Source organism: Podarcis cretensis, assembly GCF_951804945.1.
Source record: "Podarcis cretensis genome assembly, chromosome: 9".
Classification (NCBI taxonomy): domain Eukaryota; kingdom Metazoa; phylum Chordata; class Lepidosauria; order Squamata; family Lacertidae; genus Podarcis; species Podarcis cretensis.
The window spans coordinates 30,935,606-30,954,377 of NC_137178.1; the positions used below are offsets into that span (position 1 = coordinate 30,935,606).

The 18,772-nt window shown below is 40.6% G+C and overlaps 1 protein-coding gene and 1 long non-coding RNA gene across 5 annotated transcripts in view; one reads left to right on the forward strand and one right to left on the reverse strand.

Annotated features, from left to right (window-relative positions):
* The window catches only part of LOC307224082, a 95,771-nt gene extending 90,066 nt beyond the window's left edge, over window positions 1-5,705 (reverse strand). The window contains exon 1 of the long non-coding RNA XR_013842410.1: window positions 5,600-5,705. This is a non-coding gene — a long non-coding RNA (uncharacterized lncRNA). The remainder of the gene's footprint in view (window positions 1-5,599) is intronic.
* Window positions 1-18,772, forward strand: part of LOC307224076 (uncharacterized protein) — a 132,754-nt gene that overhangs the window by 62,368 nt on the left and 51,614 nt on the right. For 2 of the 4 annotated variants that reach the window (XR_013842404.1, XR_013842405.1), the window contains one exon: window positions 17,846-17,962. The exons of 1 other annotated variant lie outside the window; for it this stretch is intronic. The gene's annotated coding sequence lies outside the window, so the exon portion shown is untranslated. Of the gene's footprint in view, window positions 1-17,845; window positions 17,967-18,772 lie in introns of all 4 variants that reach the window. One more of the 4 variants, XR_013842403.1, reaches the window with a different exon arrangement.

Sequence of the window (18,772 nt, forward strand, 5' to 3'; positions counted from 1 at the left end):
TGAATTGTGAGTTATATAAGATGAAGACATGGGGCAAATCTACACTGGTCAGTTATAACATTAAAAATCCATTACAAAAATGTGACACCAGAGGTTGTTGTAGAGCAGTGATCCGTTGTCAATGGAAAATTGCATTGGGAGCCATATTATTATTTTCTAAGCATTTTTATAGATCAGTGTAGACCTAGCCTTGGTGTAAAATAAATGATGAGATAAGAGCCAAGTATCTGTAGATCTGTGAAATAAGTTGCATTCTAAAATTAATCCACACAGTATTTCTTTTTGAATGATTCTCTGCCTGTGGTCCAGGAAGAAAAGAGGGCTAATGTGGTAATGAGTAAAAACCTCTTGGTGATGCCTCTTAACAGTTGCTATATGGGCAAAAGTCCACAGGAAGAGTCCGCACCTAGGGTAGAGGCATGGTTGGTGATAAGAGATTGGGACTTGGCAGTGGCTGCACTAATATTGTGGAATACTTGGCGCATGAAGCAAAGACGGCGCTCTCTGCCTGCTTTTACCAGCTGATAAAGACATAATTTTAGGCAGGCTTTTGTCTACTAAGTATTATCTGAGAATGCGATTTTCATCTGTGGTAATTACCGCTTTATGTAACTTTTAGTTGTTTTGTTTGCATCTTACTGTATTTTGATGTTAAACTGGATCTGTATATGTGTGTGTGTGTGTGTAGGCTTGCCATGCACGATGGAAAAAGCAGTAGAAACAGCTCAAGAAACTTATTTTTATGTTAGGTTTCCCCCCCAAAAGCTCAACAATTTTGGGGTCTTCCTTTAGGGAATATGGCAGCCCGGGTGTTTTAGGTTATCTATCCTTGTTTTTGAACTTGTTTTTAAAAGTCATTTTTTATAAGTTCTTTTTTTCTGGAAAAAGAAACTAATAAACAAGACCAACAATTATAATAACTAGTTGTAAACCAACCTGTGTGGTACATAGAGGCTAGAATGGTGGGACAAGAATTCCTATATAAAGAAATATAAATCAATCCTTAGCGAAAGCATGTCTGTGTTGGGGCTTTACATTAAGGAGATTCTGACTCTGGGAAATAATCCAAAGGAAGGAAGGAGTGGAGTGGAGTGGAGTGACAAGGAGCCAAGTAGACTAGAAAGACGATGACTTTCCTTCTGTTCCTGAGAAGCTGGCAAGTGCATCAATCTCCGATTGATTTCTCTTCCAAAGGAGGCAAATGTGGTAAGCTACCTAGGCTGCAGTTCAGAAGGTTCAGTATTGGCTATGTTGTGACTCAACACACCCATGCAACACATCAGATTCTCCTGATCTGGTAGGAATTGAAAGTTTTCCAGATTAGTTTGTGATTTTGCTTTGGCAACATTTGGCTCTCATTCATTGGAGGTTTTAATTGAGATTCCTGCATTGCATGACCCTCTATAATTGTACAATTCTATGAACATATAGTACTGGCTCCCCCCCCATCACAATTCTACACCCCCTCACCTGTGTCTTTGGCTTTGTGTTCTGCTTCTGCTCAAGGCCGTCTAAGGCCCAACATTTGACATGGTTGCATTTGAACAATTGCATCTCAGTTTAATAAGCCAAGATACGTGCAAGACTTTAGCCTCTTCTCTCCTCCCATTGCTGTGCCTGAAAGAAATGAGCAAGTGTCTTATTAACCATGGTTTCCTGTTTCACCCAAATCAGCAAACTATGGTTGCCTAATGCAGAACACAGTTTGAAGTGGGTTTATGCTCTTGGATTGTTACAATAACCATAGTTGTCCATTTCAGATGAAACAGGAAACAGGTTTATTAAAGACTGTCCACTTTTCATTCAGACATGCTGTGGAGAGGGGACAGAAGATGCTGAGCATGTGGGCAGGTCTTGTCCATAGCTCAGTTTATTAAACTATAGGATGATCATCCAAACCCATCCAATGCCTCACAAATATATTCAAGAAGTTCAATATTGTCAACCAGCTGAAAAACTGTGAAAAGATCAGGCTTTCTGTTTATTAATTACAACACTTTTAAACAAATCTAATGCTAAGCTACCTCAACTTTTAGCAGTTGTCCTTTATGTTAAAGGACTGTGAATCAGAGTGACTTTAAAATTGCTCATTATTTGTGAATCACTATTTTTAAACAAAGGAAAAACAGGATTTATTGAGAGTATGTGTACTCTATGTCTAAATTTATTCTCTAAATGAGCTTTCCTCATCTGTTTTTTCATCTGTAAGGAACTAAAACTAGCTGAAAGATTGCTCCAGTAAGTCTTGATTCACCCCTCTTATTAAGCATTGAAGCCTTGGCTGTAATATGAATACATCCATATGCTGTTTCCCTTTCTCCCATCTGGAATTATAGCAAAGCATGCTGAGATGTTACCATGGCTATGTAATAACAACCAATTGCATTTGACTGTCTTTCTGCCATATGATCTGTTTTGAGTTTGGAATATTTGCTGGAAGGAGTGATGGCTCTATGACTTCTGAGTCATATTTATTAAATGCAAAATGTTTTCACAGAACTCCTCTTAGAACCATAATAAAACAATGAGGACCAAGTAGCCAACCATCTCCTATAATAGGGTGCGCTGCCATGTAGAATGTGTGTGGGAAAGCAGAACCATGTGTGCATGATTTTTTTAAAAAATCTTCTCAGTATAATGAAGAGCCAGAGTAGCAAATTCAGGGTTTGTTTAATGACAAGGAGTAAGACTTTAACACCAGTGTTGGATTAACATCCAGGCTAAGCATGTTATAGGACAGCGTCCTGGACAAACTGAGGTCACAATGTTCTTGGAATGTGAGGTGGGCCTCAATATGAAGTGTGAGGACACTCTTAGGTTAGTCGATGCTAGTAGTGAAGAAATGTCAACTAAACTCAATCAGCTTGTGTAACAGTAGGGCCATAGTCCATGTGCTTTTAACTGACCAATTATTACAAACTGGTCTGTCCTGGTGCTCAGGTTAGTGATCTGCGTGTCTTTTAAGACAACATGGAAGCTAAATAAGCAAAACATCCATGCATATTCAATTTAGAAGGGAGGAGTGTGATTTTTCTACCTATAGACAAATGACATTATTTTCTCTTTCATATACCGTATAGGCTTTGTTTTCATGCACTCTATAATTTGAGTTGTCGCATTTCTAAAGTGGCTAGGCTGGCTTCTTTTTGTAGTACAAACACACTGGCCCAAATTGGTAATACTGTAAAAACACCAAATTAGGAGACTACAAATTTGGGGGCTTTGCAGTCCAGTTTGAGCTAGAAGATGTTGTTTTGCATGATATAATCCCAGTTCTTTCCATCTGTGGAACAATTGCTGGTGAGCGCCTTCCTGCTTTTTGTTTTATACTCCATTTTTATCTACAGGCTGTTTCACAAAACCTTACTGGGACCAACCCTGGCTGAGCCAATGTAAAGAAAGTATTTGTATCCCATGTCAAAGCCTTTGAAAGATTCTCTCAGGTTAGGACATGGCGGCTGTTTTATGCTCAGAAGTAATATCTTGTCAGCAACACAAGGAGGAGACTCTTCATGTATATTACAGCAGGGGCAGCCAACATGAAGCTGTTGGACTGTAATTGCCAGGAGCCTCAGGCAGCATGGCCAATAGTCTGGGACAATGGGAGTTGCAGTCGAACACCACCGGGGGGACACCATGTTGGCTGACCCAGGATTATTATCAGTACTGTACACTGTTGGATAATATAGGTTTATGTGACTAGGAACGAGCCCTGTATCTATGTATCTGTCTCTATGACAGCAGCACCAAAATACAGTGAAGCAAGATGTCTAGCGTTGCTTCCTGTGCAGAACCTTGTGAACCGTAGATACTATACAGGTTCATATAGTTGACAGTAAGAGAAAGGGGTGGATTTCCTCCACCCAATAAAATAGGCAAAGTCAGCTTGATCTGCCACACTTGCTATTAATAGCATTATGCTATTGCTACCGAGGCAAAAGTCACTGCTTGAGCCTCAACAGCAGAAGTCCGTCTATGTCAGGGGTCAGCAAACTTTTTCAGCAGGGGGCTGGTCCACTGTCCCTCAGACCTTGTGGGGGGCTGGACTATATTTTGAAAAAATAAATAAATGATGCAAGAGCACCACAAGCCCCAGTGGCTGCTTAACCGTGTCTTGCGAGCAGCAGGGGCTGGTGGCGGCAGCGGAGGGACGATGAGCAGCACACAAAAGGGCTCCAGAGAGGGGCTGCTTAAAATGGTGGCCGCTCGAGTGCTGCTGGCACCAACAAAGCCCAGCCCCCTTCCTTCTCTAGGCAGGGTGGGGAGAAGCCAGGAGGAGGGAGGGAGGAGGCGCTGCCCCCACCTCCATGTGAGGGAAAGAGTACGTGCACTGGCGATCCACGCAGCGATTCCCGGACTGTCCGCAGGCCAGATCCAGAATGCAATGGGGCCTGATCTGGCCCACAGGCCTTAGTTTGCTGACCCATGGTCTACATGATTAGACAAGCTGAACGGCTATCAAAAATGTGTATTTTCATGCTAAGGCTTGAAGGACGACCTTATTCTTTGTCCCCATGACCATTATCGTTTTTTTGAGAGATTCCTGTTTTTCAGAAAAGTGCCTTGTTCAATGATGGTGGTGGTGGTGATGATGATTTATTATTTATACCCCACCCACTCTATTCTCTATCATGTAGATGCTGATTTCACATTTGTAGCAAAATTTTTCTACATTAGATGCTTGATATAGGTTGATTGGCATCTAGGGCAGAGACATCGGTGATAGAGATCAGTATCCATTAAATTAAATCCAATCACCTATGTGACTTCCTTCTAATTGTAGGCTTACTATTATCTGCAAATATCATGTTGGTTAAAGAACACAACAAATGGCATTTTGTGGACCTTGATTGTGGCAAAACGGACGCAAGGGGCCAACAGCATAAGAGCAACACTTTTCAGAGAGACACTGATATATTACCTCTCTCTGAAATCAAGCGATCTACAGTGCCAGCTACAATAGGACCCCCGCTCCTTGTTCCGCATGCCTCAGCCTGTGCGATGCTCTAATTAATTTTGTTTTGTTTCAAGAAAGAGCTCTCCAAGTTCAAGCTGGTGCCAAGGGCAAGTTCAGAGACACAGCCAAGGAAGATAGAAAGGAACCGGCACGTAAAAGTGATGTTCTCCAGAAGGCACAAAATATGTAAAGGTCTAAATCTAAAACATTCAGTTATGTATGCCTTGAGCTTATTGCTCAACCTGCACTTCCCCGTTTCTCCCTTCCCTGGTGCCTCAAGGGGAATAAAAATTGATGAAACTACTTCCGAGAGCTGTTGGCTGTGTTTGGTGCTAGTTGGTGCACGTTCATCTCTCCCTGCCCTCCCCTCTCATTCACATTTATTAGTTCAGTGCCAAATTCACTTGGCTCACACAATGAAAGAAATGTTATCTTTCTTTAGACACTTCCCATTTAGGCTACACTCTTCAAAGGCACCTCTCTAAGCTGGTGCATTGAACTTTGCTGGACACACCAGCAGGCACTTTATTTCATTTTACTAATTGTAGTGGAATCTGAGGAATACTAGATGATGATTTGTGGGGTGAAAAGCTTCCTTGTGGATAGCTCCACAGCAGTGCCACAAGGAGCGATTTAACTCACCTTCCATCTGGTGACCATAAATGTGTGCAATATCCAGTTCCTCATCAGGAGAAACCTGATTCTTCAGTTGGAATAGGGACACTGTATATATAATCTTAGAGGCATTTTCTTCTGGAAGAAAGAGAGGGAAAACTAATGAACAGTTAAATCATTTAAGAATAATATTTCTCATGCATAGCATGTCCAAAGTCATTCTCATTTTTATCTTGCTTATCTTCACATTGGCCAACAGAGAGACTGCTGTCATTTCCAGGAGGGGAGAATGAGTACGTGTTTGGGTCCTGTTTGCAGGTTTCCCACAGGCCTTTGTGTCTTTGTAGGCCACTGTGAGAACAGGGTGGTAGGCTACAGCCTTTAGTCAACCAAACTAGAGCAGTCAAAAATGTGGAAGGTGGAAAGTACATTAACCTAAACCTTGACTTCCAGGCTTTGATGCAGCTCCTCTACACAGAGACTATGTATGTACAAGAAGTTTTGTTTGAAGGCTCTGCTAATGTGATCTGGAATACTCTGAGGTGCAGGGTTCCTAACAGTCTAGCAAGAAACTAGACACATGTCTAACTTACATGTACAAACAATCTGTGCAGGAGAACTGGATCAATGTAGGATGGTCAAGAGTAGGGCCACAAAGCACAGTGCCCACTAGCCCTCCACATACTGACTGTGCCCTGTTTGGGCTTAAGACCCATTTCGCACAAGCAGTATTACACATGGGGTTGCATGCCAGCTTCTGCATTTGTGGTTACCGTGGCAGGTGTGGTGGGAGATCAGCCTTCTGACCAACCTAAGCACCAGCGAGATGGGTGATCATCATCCAAGACATCCTGTGATCTCTGCCTATTTCTCAACTTCTAAGTTGAAAGGAGGGCTCTATTATTTGGTCACCTTTTCTGAGGTGTTTGATGCACCTAACACAGAGTGGTCAAACTGGAGAGTGCCCTGATGCCTTTTCCCCTGCAGGTTAGGTTGGCGTGGTGCTGCTATATAGGGCCAAAGAAGACTTTGGTGGCCACAGTGTTTGGCTAGCAAGAGCAGCCAAAAATTGTAGACTCCTGTTTGCATGGTTCTGGATTAAGCCACATACCATATCTCATGCTATCATATAGATATTGAGCAGAGCATCAAAAGACATTGTAACCTCAATCACAACCACCCACAACTACTATTACTACAAATTTATAAAGCAGCAGCAATGTGTTTTATAACATTGTTATTCTGATTGAATCCTATACTGCCACACATTATACGCTTAATAAAATTATAGGGTGAGGAAGATTACAAAACCAGTGCTTAACTTATTGATGTGTTAAAGAGAGCATGTATTGTATAACAACCTAGACTATTATTAATAATAATAGTAGTAATAAGCAGGTGCTAAGTAAAAGAAAGCACACATTTACTCAGAAGTAAATTAATGGAACTCAAAGGGATGTATTCTCAGGTAAGTGGGTATAGGATTGCAGTTTAAGGCAACACACTGGTGGTGTAAGCCCCATTGGCCACAGTATTACTTCTGAGCAGAATGGTTTAGGATTGTTTTTAATCTGGTGTCCAAAACATAAGAACAACTTTTGGCATTTGTTTGGTTTGTTTTTCAACTTTTAGTTGAAGACCAGCTCATATAAAAATTATTGATAATGAATTGAAGATCATGGTACAAACAGAAATTCTAATGGAAATGCCAGCAATCCTGACACGAATGGCGCCAGTATAAATACTTCCAAACTGACAGCTACAAGCCCAGAGGCAAAATAAAAGCAAGTCTCTATCTTTCTATCTTTTTTTAAAAAAAGCCCTGTTTCTTGGCCTTCTGTTACTGGTGATGTCTCACCTAAAGTGTATCCAGTGACTCATCTTCCAATTACTGTTGCTGTCATTCTGGTCCAAATTAAGAGACGCTTTAGAAGATTAAAATAACCCAGTTGTGAGGCCTTATGAAAGCTTTGCTCTAAGCAACCTCTCTTCTCTCTGTTTATGCTCAAGAGGCTTTTGGATTCACGTGTAAAATACATCCCAGGAACAGCACATGGCCTTTGCCTTTGAAAATAAGACAATGAGAGAGTTGCTTTAAACAGGAAAAGCCTTTCTTTCAAAATGACCATTCACTCAATATCATCTTAAGCTATTTTCAAGGGTACGTCAAATATGTTGAGATGGACATGGATTGCTGTTACTGCAGAGTGTTTGGATTCAAGATATTGTTGAGGAAAAGGTTTCACCTGAATTAACTTCAGGCAATCTGATGCTTTGAAGGAAAAAGAGAAATCTAGCAAAGGTTCCTCACTGTGCTACATATTCACGAGAGCTTTGTGCATATTCACAATGTATCCTGAAACCTGAGAAGCAGGTACAGTGGTACCTCAGGTTAAGAACTTAATTCGTTCTAGAGGTCTGTTCTTAACCTGAAACTGTTCTTAACCTGATGCGCCACTTTAGCTAATGGGGCCTCCCGCTGCTGCCACGCTGCCAGAGCACGATTTCTGTTCTCATTCTGAAGCAAAGTTCTTAACCCGAGGTACTATTTCTGGGTTAGCGGAGTCTGTAACCTGAAGTGTCTGTAACCTGAATCATCTCTAACCTGAGGTACCACTGTATGCACTTTGATGAGGTACAATTAGCTCCAGCTCAGATGTTTATAAGACAAAAGCTTTTTCTACAGTCAGAACACATTGATTCCACTGCTCTGCTCCTCACTGCTATGCATTTCTCATCTCTGAGCATGGGTTCTGTGTGCATACAGCCTCTATGCGTACATCTTGTACATGCATGATCAGGGACCCTGCTTCTTTGAAGGGTTCCAGATCATGCATACAGAACCTATGCACATACGGCTAAATGCAGGGATGAGAGATCTGTGGAACTCAGGATATCAACAAGATTGTGAAAGTTGTGTGATGCAGTTATGGCTGTAGCTATGAGGTGCTTTCCTATATATTTACTTTCCTTAGTCTGATCTGATCAGAAAAATGTGTTGATGGAAGAAATGTTGGTGTCCTCCCAAGCAAGGCTCAGAAAAGAACTGTGGGGCTTTGGAAAAGCCAACCTCAAAGCAGAAGTGAGTTTTACATGCCCCTGAATTCTTCTGCAGCTGGGATTGAAATCTAAGGTCGGAAAGAATTGCTGGCTCCTTCCACTATGCAATGCAGGGGAGCAACGTTACCCACCATTTTTTGTCCCTGAATCTATTCATTTAATGCAAAGATTTCATTTAAATATAGGCAGATTTAAGAGACTGATAGATTTCTCCAGGCCTTGGGTTCACTCAGAAAAACTCTCCACAATTTTCTGAATTTTGTGTGTGGAAGATCTTGCATAATTTCCAATGCACAGAGCTGTATTTCCCCCAGAAAGGCAATTCATCCTCCCGATACAACCTCCAGAATGTAGGTCTAGCTGACATCTGGCAAGTCAAGTTCCGCCAAACACACAACAGTATGTTATTTGCCTCCAGATAAAGTCAGGCCAGCCTTAGTTGAACATTTAATAAACAATTTCCTAGTGGAAACCACACATAACTTTACAAGGCTAGGGCTGCATCAATAAATCCATCATTCTGTTTTTAGATAAACATTAACAGAGATTAGAGAGCCAGGTCACCCTCTGAACTTCCATTCTTGTGTGAGTGTGCTGTCAACAATCAAGCTGTATAAACAAAGGTCTGTGTGTGCCTGTGCAGCAAAACGTCTCCTCTCTCTGTTGCCTCAGCTTCACTTTAGCAAGGGCGGAGCAGAACTGGAAATGTCTGTCTCCTGCAAGACAAAATCTGGAGGGGAGCCAAATTCCACTGGTCCTACAGCTTCAGGGAGGAAAGAGTTGTAAACCAGCAATTAGTAATCCTGCTACTAAGAGGAAAGATTGCTGGGAAGTATAAATAGGGTCACTGTTTATACACAAGTTAAACTAGGAAGTGATCTGATTATATTGCTGCCAAAACGGCATGAGGGGGGAAAGAGCTCAGCTTGTGAGAATCACTGGGCTAATTCACATGACTCTTTCAGCAGGGCAAAATGTTGTTTGACTCGGCCTGCGAGCTGTTCTACACATGGTGTCGACTGAAGGCTAAGGGAAGTTTTCTGGCTAGCAATACTTCAGACTGCAAGTGGGTTGTGTGTGTCCTATTCTTGAATTTTCCCTTCTTGAATGTGACAAAGCCAATACGCTGGGAAGAAAGGTCCAGCTTAGTATACAATACAAATGGAACAATTTAAGCAGGGCTTTCAGAAATGTGGCACACTCACACCCCAATCTACAGTGGCACGCCTCACATAATGTGTAGAATGGCTTGGTTGGTAAGGTGGTTCGCCAAGTTTAGTTGCTGGAAGTGATTTATCTGATAGCTTTGTTATATATACATGAGGTTATTATTGGTTGCTCTATCATAGTCTACTCAAGGGTGGGAAGGAGGTAGATTAGGATCGATTGGTAGATCTCTGAGTGATCTGCAAAAGATTAACAATGGCAGCAACAAAATGATTTCCCCCACCTAAATTAGGCTGCTGAAATGATGACGATGAGCCAGGAGTAGCTTTTGGGTGAAAGGACTGGGCTTGCTTCAGTTCTGGTACTGGGGGGGGGGGGGGCGGGTAGGCAATTGCTAGGCTCAAAATTGTTCTTTTATTCTAACAATATGTCTTTTGCAGTTGGTACTGACTGATACTGTAGATCTAGGGGTTCTAGTAAAAATGAATTAGATTTGACAAGCATACGGTCTGCCTACCATTGTTTTACTCAGAATTGTGGTGGGCATGGCCCTTTTGGTTCTTGGGCAGATGTCTTTTGCAGCACTCATTATTAAATCCCTTTCACTGTGTGCTCAAATTATAGCTTGGTCAGCACAGATACAGCACACTGGTGGATCAAAGGTGGCATTTGGGAATGCATTGAAATAACCAGATAAAAGTTGAACAAAATGGGGGACAGAATGGATCGGCAAGGGACTTCCTAACACTAATGCCACAGGGCATAAAATGCTGCATTTATTATATGAATAGCATTTTCATTCAGTTTTTTTTTAAAATAAAAAAGATTAAGTCCAGTCTTAAGATTCAGTATGGAAACCAAATAAGTGATTGATCAATGTAATGAAATTGTACAAAGTAAGTGTTTTAATCTCAGAGTAGATACTCATTGTGTGAATTGTAAGTTAGACATGGCCCCTAGGAAGGTGGTTTCCACCTTTGAAGCGAATAGCAAAGAAACAGTAAATGGTCAAAAGAGGTGTTCACCTAGAAGTTTGAGCTTATTAGGTAATTTAACCACTAATACTAACTGCTCATCCATTCACCACTGGTTTTAAAACAGGTTTAAAACAAACACAACAGCCAAGAAAATTAACAGAAAAATTACAGTCACCCGAATGACAACAAAAAAAGTACAGATAAAATCAGTCAACAGTAAGAACAAAGTATTAGGAAAATAAGTTTTCAGAAAGTTGCAGTATGGATCCCTAGGACAGGGAGTTCCAAAGGAGGCTACGATGGAGGAAGCCCTCTCTTGCATTTCTGCTAGCCACACCCAAGGATGGAGGATAAATAAGTTCGTTTTTTCACCTTGAAGTAAACTGAACTAATTATCTGCTCATGAATTAGATCAGAATGCACCTATTAATTGGATCACAAACTTCTCTGAATTTTGCAATGCAGTTTGGGTCTTCCCTCACAATCTTATTTTTCCATGTCTATTTTAGGAGTTAGTGCATTGGAAATCATTCAGAAATGTGCACTTCAGGAGCAGAATGCACAGAATATGTATACAATTTAAATGTGAATTTTTATGCATTTTTAAAACAAAGATCTGCCAAGAATGGGATTGACGGGATCTATTATTGAGACATACACAGATGACGTGGAATGGGAATAGGATGATCCAGTCATCCCTCAGATGAGGGGTGGGCATGCAAAAGCGCCTCCTTCGGTGACCTCAGTGTGTGGAAGGGATTGGTGGATTCTGTCCCTGCCTAAGCTTCTGTAAAAAGAGTTGTGCTTCCAAGGTGTTAGAATCTGGGCAGAAACAAGCATATAGAATCAGGATTCCAATCAATTGTTCCAACATGATCACCTCATCAATCTGGTCTACTCTTTTTGTCACAAGCTAAAAAAATGCTTTCCCCTATTGTTTTATTTATATCTTAATTTTATCAATTGATTCGTATGATTAATTGACTAAGTTTTTTTCAGCCGGGTGACTACTAACTAATGACTGGGCTGAGGTTCACAAGCAAGCATAGTATACACAACAAGACTGATTGGACCTGACAGGCACCAAGTTCAGAGCTGTAGGGAAGAATGACAGCATAAAATGAAGAGGAAATCATTTGTGACATGCCCTTTACTTAACTTATTGGCGTGTCATTTCCAGCCTAAAGTATATCACGGATCTGAAGCATTATTTTAAAAGACGTCCCTCCCCTTCCTTTGCTTAGAGAAAGAGGTATTGTTAATTATAGCTTAATTTCACTTATGTTAGGGCCAAGGAAATTCTGTTACTGATTCACATTCACAGAATGAATGCAGATCAGGCATTAAAGTTCACATAGTCTCTTGTACAACAACAAGTGAAACCTGCAACAAAATGTTGTAGGGCATCCTCACCCGCAATTAGGTGTTCTGTGCAGGATTCCAGATATTCCAGATATTCCTTCCTTCCAAGCAGGGTATTTTTCTTCCCACCCCACTTTTGTCCTAGCTGACAATCCATATTTTATGGTGGCTCAACATGCTCAGTCTTCATACGGCTGGATATATTTTTGGAGCAGGGAGATGTCCCCATAGATTTTTTTAAACAAAGTTTTTTTGTACTTCTGCAAACCTCAGTCTCCACCTTGACTCTAATCCTGTCAACACTCAACACCTGAGTTTGCTACTATCTTCGATTGCTCATCTTAAGTAGCGCCTTAATTAGTTGATTTTGGACCTGTGAATGTATACTTGATTTCAATATGTTCCGTAGGAATTAGAGGATCAGGCGTAGCAATCCTTTGGCTTGTCATGTAAACTACAAGTTTCGATCTGGATCTATATCCACATTGCTCTGGGGCAGGTGTGTTCTTAGAGCATGAATATAGGTTGAAATCCTCTCATCTTCCTAAGCTTGTCCATGCAGATTAAGAGTTTTATTTGCTCTAATCATACACACAACAATATGTGTTCACACTTAGTCATACACTATGTGTGTGTGTGTGTGTGTGTGTGTGTGTATGGGCAGCATGTTCAAAAATAGTATAAATATTATGGAATGCAAACTATTGTACTTTGGGAACACCCATCACCTCTGGCATTGGCAAGAAATGCGTTACATAAACAGTTATGCAATTAAAAAAATATATATTAATTTAGGGGCAACAGAAAGGCACATGTTGAAAAAGTACCTTCCAGAGTTGGAAAAATCTGCAGTTCTAGAACTTTGGAACACACTGTTAGATTGGTCTCTGTGTGTGCAAGTGTGTGTAGGGAATGGCATGCACAAGCAGAAATAGTGCACAATTCACTTCTAAGTAAAGTCACTCCTCTGTGCCTCTACAGGGCATTTACAGAGCAGGAATTACACTGGCTGGATGACAGTAGGAACTTGACTAAGTCTGCTGTGCCAGCAGATCTTGGAGGTGATCTGACATTGGGCTTATTATGCAAGCATGTCAGGAAGAAGGATGCCAGCATATAATTATGCTGGCACTGCCTCAACTCTGGTGCAACTTCACTGATACAGAAGCCCTAAATGGTGATAATGGGATCATGGTGGGGAGGAGCAGCCCTTTCCGAACATGGCTTTATTGATATCTTAAACCATGGCTTGCCAATTTGTTTGGGGGGGGGGAGGCAATGGGCATATTTGGAATTTGAAGAAAATGTCCATGGTGCCAATCACACAATGGCTGGTGTGGAGCGTGCATGTCAATGGTTGCTGTTGCGGTGTGGCGTAACCCAAAATGGCTACTACATCTAATAGAGCAGAGAAAGAGATAGGCTCACAAAATGGTGTGGGCATGCCTCTCCTGACCCTGCTCTGGACAACAATGCTTGCTCAAAGGCAGAAAGTCTTTGCACCTTTACTCTGTTCAGAGTGGAAGGAAGGCTATCAAATCCTGACATCCAATGAAACAGGGCTACAGGAGTGGGGGCTGTGTTCAATACAGGAGAGACCAAGCAAGCGAAAACAGGAGCTGAGCAGGAACATTGTGCATTGTGGGTTTTTGAGGGCATATCTACTGCGATGTATGCGCATGGCAGGCCTGCAGATTTGATGGTGGACCTGCTATTATATTAAGCATAGCCAGGCAGGATGCAGGGTTAAGATTGCAGCCAGTGTCATTTAGAAGAGAATCAAATGTTGAGTCTAATGGCAAAAAACTGTGATCAATGGAAATCTCCCTCTCCCCCGCCCCGCCCCACCTTAGCTCTGTCAAAACAAATAAATTTCTGGAAGTGGAATGTGCATACTGAAAGCTACCCTTGCGTTGGCTGTCTCATATACTGATTAGCTACATGAGAATTTGCTAAAGTAATTACCTCCTAGTAGTTGGCAATTACCATGGCAACCTCACCATCACAAGATAAATTCAGCCGTTAATGAAAGCACTACCACCAATGTGTCAACGCTGAAACATACATTATATGCCTTAAAAAGGAAAAAAGAAGAAACTTTGAACAAAAGCCTTTCCTGACTAAATTGGAGAAACAGGTAGGCAGCATATTCATGCAAACTGTAGGACTGCCCCGAATCAGACAAGAGAATGGATGGCTTTCATCCCCCCCCCTTCACTTTTCTGAACCCAGAATCTCTGACAGGTTAACCAAAAGTATCTTATTTCAACTCACACAATTGTACCTAATACTTACCAAAAGTGGTTTTAACCAAGGGACAAGGCAAATTTGCAGTGATTTAAGGCAATTTATTTGTTCCATCTGAATATCGTGCAAAAATGTAGGTCTTTCAAATACTGCCTTTCAAATCTTAAGCTCAATTCTGCACATTTCCACTTCGTTTTGCGGTAGTCTTTTAAAAAACTCCTCATGAAAACCAGTGCAAATTCTTCCTTATATACATGCATAGCCCCTTGGGCTTGCCAATCGGTTCGAAACTATGCAACAGGGTGAGCTCTTTTTTTTTTTTTTGCACGTAAATCTGCTGAATACACAGAGTTTTGAAAAGCAATTTATTCAAATGGGATGCATTTTTTAATGTTATTTTCACTAATGTGCATGTTAAGACAAATTTTACCCTAGTATGTGCATTTTTTTTTTTAATAATTTTTATTGCATTTTTCACAAAAAAGAACAAAAAAGCAAATTTTCACAAACATTACAAAAAGAAAAATTTTCACAAACATTACAAAAGAAAAGAAAACATAGACAAAAAAAAAAGAAGAGAAAAAAGGAGATTTTAACATATAAAAACAAAAAAAAATCCCTCACTTTCCAATTATAACCTTCAAAACCTTATTTTCCTTACTTCCACCCGCCTCCCGATCTTGTATTCTATTTAATAATTAGTTCAGCAAGCTCAATCTTTGTTCATTTTGATTCTTGATCCCTCCCTTTGTGCTCTTATTTAACTCAGTCACTAGAACCCCTTCTTTCCTTTTCAATGTCCTCAACATTCAAAGATTTTACAGTGTTTTTGTAGATAGACTTTAAACTTCTTCCAGTCCTCTTCCACCTGCTCTTCTCCTTGATCTCGAATTCTGCCGGTCATTTCAGCCAGTTCCATATAGTCTATTACTTGCATCTGCCATTCTTCCAGAGTGGGTAGATCTTGTGTCTTCCAATACTTTGCGATGAGTATTCTTGCTGCTGCTGTAGCGTACATAAAGAAAGTTCTATCCTTCTTTGGCACCAATTGGCCGACCATGCCCAGAAGAAAGGCCTCTGGTTTCTTCAAGAAGGTATACTTAAATACCTTTTTCAGTTCATTATAAATCATCTCCCAGAAAGCCTTGATCCTTGGGCACGTCCACCAAAGGTGAAAGAATGTCCCTTCAGTTTCTTTGCATTTCCAACATTTATTATCGGGCAAATGGTAGATTTTTGCAAGTTTGACTGGGGTCATGTACCACCTATATATCATTTTCATAATATTCTCTCTTAAGGCATTACATGCCGTGAATTTCATACCGGTGGTCCACAACTGTTCCCAGTCAACAAACATAATGTTATGACCAACGTCTTGTGCCCATTTTATCATAGCAGATTTTACCGTTTCATCCTCAGTATTCCACTTCAACAGCAAGTTATACATTCTCGACAATATCTTAGCATTGGGTTCTAACAATTCTGTTTCCAACTTTGATTTTTCCACCTGGAAACCAATTTTCCTGTCCAAATGATAGGCCTCTCTTATTTGAAAATAATGTAACCAGTCTCGCACCTTATCCTTAAGTTTCTCATAACTTTGCAATTTTATTTTATCTCCCTCCTGCTCCAGAATTTCCCAATATTTTGGCCAGTTAGATTCCATATTAAGCTTTTTTAAGGCCTTTGCTTCCATAGGTGAGAGCCACCTAGGGGTTTTATTTTCCAATAAATCTTTGTATTTCATCCAGACATTAAACAATGCTTTCCTGACAATATGGTTTTTAAATGTCTTGTACACTTTAGCCTTACCGTACCACAAGTATGCATGCCACCCAAAAACGTTATCATATCCTTCCAAATCCAAAATATCCGTGTTTTCAAGAAGTAGCCAATCCTTCAACCAGCAAAAAGCTGCTGCTTCATAATATAACTTGAAGTCCGGCAGGGCAAACCCCCCTCTTTCCTTTGCATCAGTAAGAATTTTGTATTTTATTCTGGGCTTTTTGCCCTGCCAGACAAATCTAGAAATTTCTTTTTGCCACTTCTCAAAACAGTCCATTTTGTCAATGATTTGTAGCGTCTGAAACAAAAACAACATTCTTGGCAATACATTCATTTTGATAACAGCAATTCTACCCAGTAAGGAAAGTTTCAAGTTTGTCCAAATTTCAAGATCTTTTTTCACTTCTGACCAACACTTCTCATAATTATCTTTAAATAAATTTACATTCTTCGAAGTCAAGTTCACCCCTAGATATTTCACTTTTTTCACCAATATTAAACCTGTTTCTTCCTGAAACCTTTCCTTCTCTACTGCTGTCAAATTTTTCTCTAAAACCATAGTTTTTGATTTATTCAATTTAAAACCTGCCACCCGACCAAATTCTTGTATTATTTCCAGTGCTCTTTTAGAACTAGGGATTGGCTCCTGTAGCGTCAGTACTAGGTCATCTGCATAGGCTTTAAGTTTATAGTGTTTAACTCCGACCTGTATACCCTGAATCTGTTGGTCCCTTCTAATCATATTCAGCAAGACCTCTAGGACTAGTATGTGCATTTTTGAACACATTGCTTGGTTGGAGAACAGCACTGCAAAATTTGGAGAAATACGAATTTCAATAGATGGTTTTGTTTCTGTTCTCATTTTGCATCAGAAAGTGAAAATGAGGTAGGTTTGCCTTTAAATGTGACCTGAATCAAATTTCTCCCCAGCCCCTATCAGAACAATCCTGTGAGCTAAGTTAGGCAGAGAGAAAGTGATTGTGAGGCCCAAGCTTTTTGGCTAAATGTGAATTTTTTGTGGTTTCCCTGCCTTGCCTCTCCTTGCCTCTCCTTACTGCTTGATGCACCAGCTCCTGGCAGCCTTGGAAAAAGCCCAATTTGCCCCGGGATTCAGGCCTTGGCCAAATCCGGTGCACAACTTTAATAGATCCATGATAGATATGGATTGTGACTAATGTGCTGTGTAAACTACTTCCCAAACGAAAGGTGGGAGTGTACTGAAGCCAGAGTAAATGGTTGTGTGTACACAGCCTCTGTATTCTTTCCAAAGGTCTTACTTTCCAGATATGATGAAGTCTTTAATGTTTTCCAAAGAAACATGTTTCTTCAGGTTGATACAGTGAGCAAATTATGATGTCGCCCGCAGTGTTTCTTTTCCAATGTAGCTGCCTATGGGCAAATGTTGGCGGGGTGCACATAAGAGGAGTAAATAAATAAATATTTACACTCCTCTTACTGTTTGCAGGAATAAGGTGTGGAGTATGTACCTAGCTTTGCCATGACTCCATTGTTTACAGTGAACTCCATTGTTTACAATGGAGAACTGATGGAGGCCAAAGGTACAGCCTTGTTTCGCTGGGGGGGGGGCGGATTTGGAGAAACTGTGAAGTCACAAAACATGCATTTTGTGGTATAATACTATGACATGCCCCTCACTTCTCCACATGCTTTCCAGGAACCCAAGATTACTGCCACCAGGTTTAGTTTCCCCTGGATAAGAGAGAGCTGGAAGCCTATCCTGTCTTTGCAATTTTTCTTTCATTTACAAATATACAGTCAGAGCCTACTGGAGGTAAGTAGATCCCTAATAATAATAATAATAATAATAATAATAATAATAGTTAATAAAATAGGCAGCAAACCAACAGGTTGTGTTTGTGGTTCTCAAAACAACAGCATAGATCTTTAGGGGGGCACCCTCAAGTCCATTTGCTTCCAGTCAAGCTAAACTCCTCTTTCTCCCCACAGTCTCATTTCATGCCTCTTTATGTTCACCTTATATGATCGATAATATTCTAAAGATTATGGTCATCTAGAAACATTGGCCAAAACTGGCTAGAGGTAAAAGTAGACAGCATCAAGGATGTGACTCTTGTGTTTGTATAGTGGCATACATTTCAACCACACAAAACTCAGGGGTTTCTCTGCATATCTTCCTCTACCACCATCCTCCGTCCAAGCAAGGAAGAAGCATTATCACAGTTCAAGGACATATTCCAGCCAGGCAAGAATACTTCAGGGTGTACAACAAGTCCACTGATGAGTGTGACCTGGAAGGAGACATGTGGGGCACATTTGGCCCCCAGGCCTCAGATTCTCCACCCTATAGTCCCTTTTAACATATCTGTGTGCGCATGTAAGTGATATAATTCCTTTTTAAAGCAACGCAATAACAAAGGCCCCAAAACATAAAACTACCTCATCACAATGTTATTGAAATTAAACCATTTGTTGTTGAAGATTCAGAAATATCAATCTTTTCCACCCTTACTAAATACAACTCATGCATGGGAAATCAATTATTCAGCCACATGGCTAAATTAATCACAGAAGCGAGCAGTCAAAAGCAGTGTTTGCTATAGCGTACGATATAATGTTACAC